This window comes from Anolis carolinensis, chromosome 1, assembly GCF_035594765.1.
Source record: "Anolis carolinensis isolate JA03-04 chromosome 1, rAnoCar3.1.pri, whole genome shotgun sequence".
NCBI lineage: Eukaryota > Metazoa > Chordata > Lepidosauria > Squamata > Dactyloidae > Anolis > Anolis carolinensis.
In genome coordinates, this window is record NC_085841.1 from 331,497,312 (window position 1) to 331,505,909 (window position 8,598).

The window sequence follows — 8,598 nt, forward strand, 5'->3', positions numbered from 1 at the left end:
GATGCTGCTGCTGCTGGGGAGGTTGTGGGTGGGATTTTTGAGAACTGGTAAGTTTTAAATGTAATTTTAATTGGATTTATTGTCTTTATATCCATCCATATATTATTATTGTGTCATATTATTGTGACCTACCTTGAGTCCCTATGAGGAGAAAGGTGGGATAGAAATAATTATGATAATAATAGCAAGAATTTTGAACTGAACACAAGCAGAACTGGATGATCTGGACAGAAAAACAAGAAAACCGATGACAATCCACTACTCATTACACCCATGTACTGATGTCAATAGACTTTATCTGCCCAGAAAATTAGGAGGCAGAGGGCTTCTGCAAGCAAAACAAATGGCAGCGGAAGAGAAACATGCGCTGGCATATTATGTGGAAGACAGTCAAGAACCGACATTGATGGAAGTCAATGGTAGAAAACTGCTTAAAGTGCAAAAGACAAAGAGTGGATATTGTAGAAATACAATGCAAAGCAGAAGAGAAAACTGGCAAAAGAAGGCTCTCTGTGGACAGTTACTGGGAAAAATTGAGAGAAAAATTGACATGGAAAAAACATGGCTGTGGCTCACAAATGGAACTTTGAAAAAGGCACTGAGGGCCTGATTCTTGCAGCCCAAGAACAAGCAATTAGAAAAAATGCCATTAAAGCCAGAATTGAAAAGTTGACAACAGATTCCAAGTGTAGACTCTCCAAGGAAGCAGACAAAACAACTGATAATATACTCAGCTTCTGCAAGAAGATCACGCAAACAAACTACAAGCAGAGGCATAATACCATTGCTCAGATGATTCATTGGAAATTGTGCCACAAATAACATTTGCCTGTGACAAAGAACTAGTGGGATCACAAGCCTGAAAAAAGTTACAGAAAATGAACACATCAAACTATTATAGGGCTTCCACATTCAGAATGACAGAGATTTGGAGCACAATACTCCTGACTTCATGATCATGAAAAAAAAAAGTATGGATTGTCAATGTTGCAATCCTAGGCAGCAGCAGAATTGATGAGAAGCAACTGGAAAAGTTTACATGATACAAGGATTTAAAGATCGAACTGCAAAGACTCTGGCACAAGCCAGTAAAAGGGGGTCCCAGTGGTGATTGGCATACTGGGTGCACTGCCTAAAGATCTTGTTGGCACTGACAACATTACCATCTGTCATCTGCAAAAGGCCACCCTATTTGAATCTGTGTGTATTATTCACCAATACATCACATAGTCCTAGACACTTGGGAAGTGTCTGATGTGTGATCCAATACAACAGCCAGCATAGTTAATAATAATTTTTAACTGATTTATATTGCACTGTATAATTTTTATATATGCGTTTTATTGTAAGCTGTCCTGAGTCCCCTGTTGGGTGAGAAGGACGGAATATAAATATTGTAATAAATAAATAAATAAATAAATAAATAAATAAATAAATAGTGACCCATAATAATAATCCAGCATTTGCTTTAAAAAACACCACATTCACAGACAACTCAAATCATCAGGAAGTTCTTCCTAATATTGGAGTAGAAGCTCTTTTCCAGAAATTTGAATCCAATGTACCTCGAAAAGTCTGACTTGGCCACGGTGGTCCATGCATTGGTTATATCTAGATTGGATTACTGCAATGCATCTACATGGGCTGCCTTTGAAGATGGCCCGAAAACTGCATCCGGTGCAAAGGTCGGCAGCCAGATTGTTAACTGGAGCTAGTTACAGGTAGCGTCTGACGCCTCTACTAAAGCAGTTCCAGTGGCTGCCAATAAGTTTCTGGTCCCAATTCAAAGTGCAGGTTATTACCTATAAAGCCCTAATTGTTTCAGGCCCTGCTTAGAGTTGTGACTGTATCTTCCTCTACAAACTGGTGTGAGCTCTAAGATCTGCCAGGGAGACCCTTCTCTCGCTCCTGCCTCAATCGCAAGCATGGTTGGTGGGGACGAGAGAGAGGGCCTTCTCAGTGGTGGCCCCCAGGCTCTGAAACTCTCTCCCCAGGGAGATTATATTAGTCCCCACTCTGTCCACTGGAAAAGTTGGATTTTCCAATGTGCCTTTGAATAATGGTTTAGTTCCCAATAAGGTCTGCCCAGCCCTAATTTATTGTTTTGATTTTTCCAGCACTTTACTTTCGGCCCTGACCCTATTGTTCTGCATTTTGCAAAGCCTTGCCCTGCCCTCTCAAATCTGAACATGCCCACTTTTTTTGGTTACTGGTTGTGGATGCTGATAGATATATTTTTATGATGTTTTTACTTTTCCAGTTTTAATTGCTTTAATTATATAGTTTATTTGTTATATGTTTTAATTATGTAACTTTGAATTCCTTGTTTATACTGGACTTGGTCCCCATGTAAGCCACCCCGATTCCCTTAGGAGATGGTGGCGGGATATAAGATGATGATGATGATTATTATTATTATTATTCTCCATGTCCTAGTCTCCAGAGCAGGTGAAGACAAACTTGTCTCCTTCTCAATATATCATCCTTTCAAATACTGAACAGTAGAGGTTAGGGAGGAAAAGAGCAAATAGGTATATGGATTCCAAAGTGATCAAGTTATCGGATTACCAGCATCCCTCACCATTGGCAAAGAATGATGGGGGTTGCACTTCAACAACATCTAGAGGGCCATATGTTTCACACTCCTGCCCTGCAATGGTGTCATTCTACCCAGAATCCCTCCAGAAAAATCAGATCCTGAAAAGTTGAAAAAATAACAAACCTTTGATTGGGGAAGATTGACCCAAGAACACAAGAATTCTCTCTTGCTCCCCCCAGAAATGCTTTAGGAACAAAAGGGAGTTCTAGAGATTTGAAGTGGAAATCCCAAAGCCCAATCTGCTATTTGAGGCTTCTTAGAGGTGAATATCGAGACATCTGATGGACCAAAGGCTGAGTACAATAGTCCTGTTTGGGTGATTTTAGGAATGATTCCAATAAGCACAGACATCGACCAATGTCAAATCACAGTTAAAGATAGCTCTGAACAGTAACTTATGTTTGAAACTAAAGCCATACTAGATACAGCTTTGTGATAGTGAATGTTGGTGTTTTACATGAGTATCTATGGAACAACTTATAAGGAACTCAGAAGTGTTGGGCTGCAAGCAACTACTAAGTCAAGTGAACATTTCACTGGGTGAAATTTCACCATAACTTGAAAACATTTATAGTAGGAGCAGGAAACATGCCTTCCCCAATAATGTTGTTGGACTGCAACTATCATAAACCCTAATGGAGTAACCAATGCAAAAGGATTATCAGAGATGAAGTCCAACAATACTTAGAGGGCCACATAGACCTATTTTATTGTCTTTCTAGCAACTACTGAGCAAAACCTAGAATTACTTTCAAGTCTCAGCAGCATTCCCAATCAGATTGAACACATACTACCCAGAAGCACAAGGTTCCATGGACTCATAGTTGTAGTCCCAGAGACCTTTGAGAAACATCTTCTGAAGTCACAATAGTCAAGTAATTAGTATGCCCAAGTAATTTCCCAAATCATGAGTAGAATAGATTTGATTTAGGAGTTTTTAACTTATTACACTATCCCTTATACCATAGAAATGGACAGGTGTGGTCCTGCAGATGTTGGGTAGAACTGCAGCTCTCATAATCTCACACTATTGTCTTGGGCTGATGTGTAATGTGAGTCAAGAGCATATGAAGGGCAACAGGGTTTTTTTTAATCCTATTACACTAAGGGGGATTACTGGTCCACCAAAACAACAATTTCCTCTAACTGGCAAGAGATTTCCAAAGTTCCAATCAGGGGGCTGACTGCATCATCTACTATGTGATCCTACTAGCTGGAGAGGCCAAGGATTGAACCTACAATCTTCTACATTGTATATATAGGGGGGGGGGGAATTCTACCACCAATATAGCACTCCCTCAATGGCAAAGGTATGAGTAGAGAGAGACAGAGACCTAATCATCATCATCATCATCAAAATATATACCCCACCCTCTCTCCCCAGAGGGACTCAGAGTGGTTTCAAAGTATAGCAAAAATGGAAACATTCAACGCTAGGGGCAAATAAACAACTGTCATAACAAAACATGAAATAAAATAAATAAAATATAACATACATTGTTGTTCTTCTCTGTAACTTATTACTTTAATTTTGAAAGCTTTTTAGAAGCCTAATTTAATCAATGTGGACAGTCTGCTCCAAAAATTAAATCTGGATAGGATAATAATCACCTTTATGCTTACAGAGATCACCATACAACACTCCTGGAGATGACTGACCAGGTTAGAATGTGACTCAACCATACTGCATTATGCAGCTGAAGAAAACATTGTATGATTGAATTGATGGAAATAAGAAATCAATAACCAAACAGAATCTGCTCATTTTCCTTGGAAGGTCTGCCCTTGAGCAGCTAATGAATTCTTCCTATACAAATCCACACACAAAAGACTTATAGCTTACCATGCCAACTCTCTGAGAAAAAGAAACTCATAAATATATTCCTACATCTTGCTCAGAAAATATTAGAGAACCAAGACAAAATACTGTATTAATTTTGCAATGGCTTCAAGCTAACCTCTTGTAGTGATTGTATACACACATGTATGCAAGATGAAGGAAGGTAGAGGGTGTTAGCAAGCAATTACATCCTTACTGAGAAAGTGCAGTTCCCCAGAAACTGTTGGGTTGTAGCTCCCATCAGCTTAGTCAATGGTGAGGATCCTGGATAATTCAATCCAGTAATATTTGGAGTGCTACACTTTGTTCACATTAACCATTTCATAATGCTAAATGAATTTTCACTTCAAAATTACATGCCCTGAATTTCAATATGGACAGGGAAAAATCTGACATCTAGTTTACCATTACAATCTGTCCCCCTTTTCCTAGGGTTTCAAGACAACTATAGAAGGAAAGGAGACCCATGGACTCCAAAAGCAGCCTGATCTAGTCCCAGAATGTTTCTGTAGCTGGAATGTTTTCCTGCTGTTTAGCATTTTTTGTTGTTTGTTGTTTATTCATTCAATCACTTCTGACTCTTTGTGACCTCATAGATCTCCCATGCTAGAGCTCCCTGTCGGCCATGGCCACCCCCAGCTTCTTCAAGGTCAAGCCAGCCACCTCAGGGATACCATCCATCCATCTTGCCTTTGGTCGGTCCATCTTCTATTTTCTTTCTATTTTCCCCAGCATCATGATCTTTTCCAAGCTTTCCTGTCTTCTCATGATGTGGCCAAAGTACTTCATCTTTACCTCCAATATCCTTCCCTCCAGTGAGCAGTCGGGCATTATTTCCTGGAGTATGGACTGGTTGGATCTTCTTGCAGTCCAAGGCACTCTCAGCATTTTCCTCCAACAGCACAGTTCAAACGCATCTCTCTCCCTTCACTCAGCCTTCTTAATGGTCCAGCTCTCGCATCCATGGGTTACTATGGGGAATACCATTGTTTAACTATGTGGACCTTCATTGCCAGTGTGATGTCTCTACTCTTCACTATTTTATTGAGATTGGTCATTGCTCTCCTCCCAAGAAGTAAATGTCTTCTGATTTCCTGGCTGCAGTTTTGTTGTTGTTATCTGCCCTCAAGGTGACTTTGACCTATGATGACCCTAAGAATAAGAGACCTCTTAATCTTATTTTTTCTAGTGAGTCATGTCTTCTGATGATATTGTCAAAGTATGACTGTGTCAGTTTAACCGTCTTCTAGAGAGAGTTCAGGATTGATTGCTCTAGGATCCATATATTTCTCTTTTTAGTGAGTCAGTATCCACAGAACTCTTCTCCAGTACTGTTTCAAATGAAGTGATTCTCTTCCTAGATGCTTTCTTCTTTGCCCTGCTTTCACAACTAAACATAGACACTGAAAAATACTCGTCTCTGTAGATGGCCAATTCTCTCACATCAGAAGCAACTTGCAGTGTGTTCTCAAGTTGCTTCTGACACAATAAAAAACCTCAAGCTTCCCCTGAACATGCCCTACTAGAATGAGAGGAAGCTTAAAACAGAATGGTGAAAACTTAAAAGAAATCACTTTCTTGGAATCTAATACCCAGAAATCCCAGTCAGTATAATTCACAAAGAGTATGCCAGGGTGGATTATGCCAATGGCCTTTCTTTGATCATATTGCTATTGAGTGAAGAGGGTAGAATCTCATGAATTGTTGATTCAATTTAGGGAAAGCTTTCAATACGAAGTATATATGTAACGTACCAATCTCGGCTTTGTTTTTCATCAGAAAGTATTTTCTCCATATTTTAACAGCTTTCATCTTTTGAAGAAAAAGAAAGAGGGGGAAAACCCACACATAGAAGCCTTTTCATGTAATGACAGGTTCACAGAGACAAAAGAGAATAAAGGCATTAATTCTCCCCATATAGGCCGACCACAAGTTATAGTTTATTAATGAAATGTATAACAGAAATTGAACAGCTTTCCCCAATGGAGTCATTACAGAGGCAAAGTAATTCATGCTCAGATTTCTCATTAAAATGGTTCTTTCGGATCTGACGTCTGTAGGCTCCAGCTAACAAAAGTGATAGTGTTTCAAAGTTTAGAAATAGAATCCAGGTTTCAGAACTGCAGCAAAATGTTGTGGTCTAGGGTATTTCTGGTCACGGCACTCTAATTCATCTCGCCTTCCATCCAAATTCCATTCTAGCTCAATAGTCAGTATTCCATGGCAATTGCGGGGTTTTCCCTTAAAGCACTTGCAATGCAGCTATTTTAGATATCTTGGGAATTCAACAGTTCTGTGTACACCTTCCTCTTGTGCAGTGGCTCTCAACCTGGGGTCTGCAGATGTTTTTGGCCTACAACTCCCAGAAATCCCAGCCAGTTTACCAGCTGCTAGGATTTCTGGGAGTTGAAGGCCAAAAACATCTGGGGATCCAGGTTGAGAACCACTGCTCTTGTGTAACGATGACATAAACATGATGTCTACATAAACACTGGCTCTCAGAAAAGTGAGACACACACACACACACACACACACACACACACACACATATATATATATATATAAAATGATTCACTCCCCCTCCATTTTAAGCAGATGAGAAGATAATGACAATGGAGAACTCATCTTTAATTAGTCTTCACAATCAGGACTGTTGTGTTGAATCAGTCTGATGGCAACTCAAAGCCTTCCACTTGTTGATAGACTACAATTCCCATCAGCCTAAATAGAGTACGTAGTAGCCAAGGTTGATAGAATAATCATTCAACAACATCTAAAGGGAACCAAGTTTGGGTAACTTTTGTACTTTAGGACTTTTTCAGCCTTCCTTTAATTTCCTAGAGGATGCATCCTGCTATTGTGTTGCTTCCATACTTAATTTTCTGAGAAGCAAGATGTAAGGGGAAATGCATACCTTGCCTTCAAGCTACCTTCTGTTTCTGGGAGACTTCTGAGAATGGACTTAAATTTGAATGAAGATGAATACTCCCCAAGTCCCTTTTTTAAAAGGTATATAGCTGCTTTGGCCATTGTTATTGGTTCCATTGTTTGCCAAAGTCATCCAGCGGGTTTCCATGGATGAGGAGTGAAGCAAACCTTGGTATCCAAGCATTATAGTCCAACCATTAAACAACTGCAATACATTGCCATTGCTGCTATAGCAACTTTAGTATTATTGACAAAATTGGGGCAGGGATACAATGAACAGAGGACAGCCATGTGCAGTTTAGTGCTTCATTATGATTCCGCAGTATTGTGCCATGGTAGTTAAAGTGATGCACTAATTCTACAGTGCACCCAAAGTCTCATGATCAAACCAATACACCACACTGACTCTCTGGTGACCCCAATGTTATTACAATACAACTCATTTTCACTACAGGGCCCTGGTTGAGAACTATTTTGGTATCTGGATTCTGCTAGTCTTTTATTGTTTATTCGTTCAGTCGCTTCCAACTCTTCGTGACCTCATGGATCAGCCCACGCAAGCTCCCTGTCGGTAGTCACCACCCCAAGCTCCTTTGAGGTCAAGCCAGTCAATTCAAGAATATCATTCATCCATCCATCTTGCCCTTGGTCAGCCCCTTTTCCTTTCTCCTTCTATTTTCCCTAGCATCATTGTCTTCTCCAAGCTTTCCTGACTTCTCATGATGTGGCCAAAGTACTTCATCTTTGCCTCTAATATACTTCCTTCCATTGAGCAGCCGGGCATTATTTCCTGGAGGATGGACTGGTTGGATCTTCTTGCGGTCCAAGGCACTCTCAGAATTTTCCTCCAACACCACAGTTCAAAAGCGTCTATCTTCCTTTGCTCAGCCTTCCTTATGGTCCAGCTCTTGCATTCATAGGTTACTACAGGGAATACCATTGCTTTAACTATGTGGACCTTTGTTGCCAGTGTGATGTCTCTACTCTTCACTATTTTATCGAGATTGGTCATTGCTCTCCTCCCAAGAAGTAGATGTCTTCTGATTTCTTGGCTGCAGTCTGCATCTGCAGTAATCTGCTAGTCTATGTCATTCCAATTTACCACCATAGGCCACACAACTAACCCACACAACTTTGTGAACTCCAGTTGGCTTCTGAAAATTAATATGGACGTTTATTCAGATTTTTTGTCATTAGATATATTTTTGTCTGAGTATGTTAGTTTAAATTA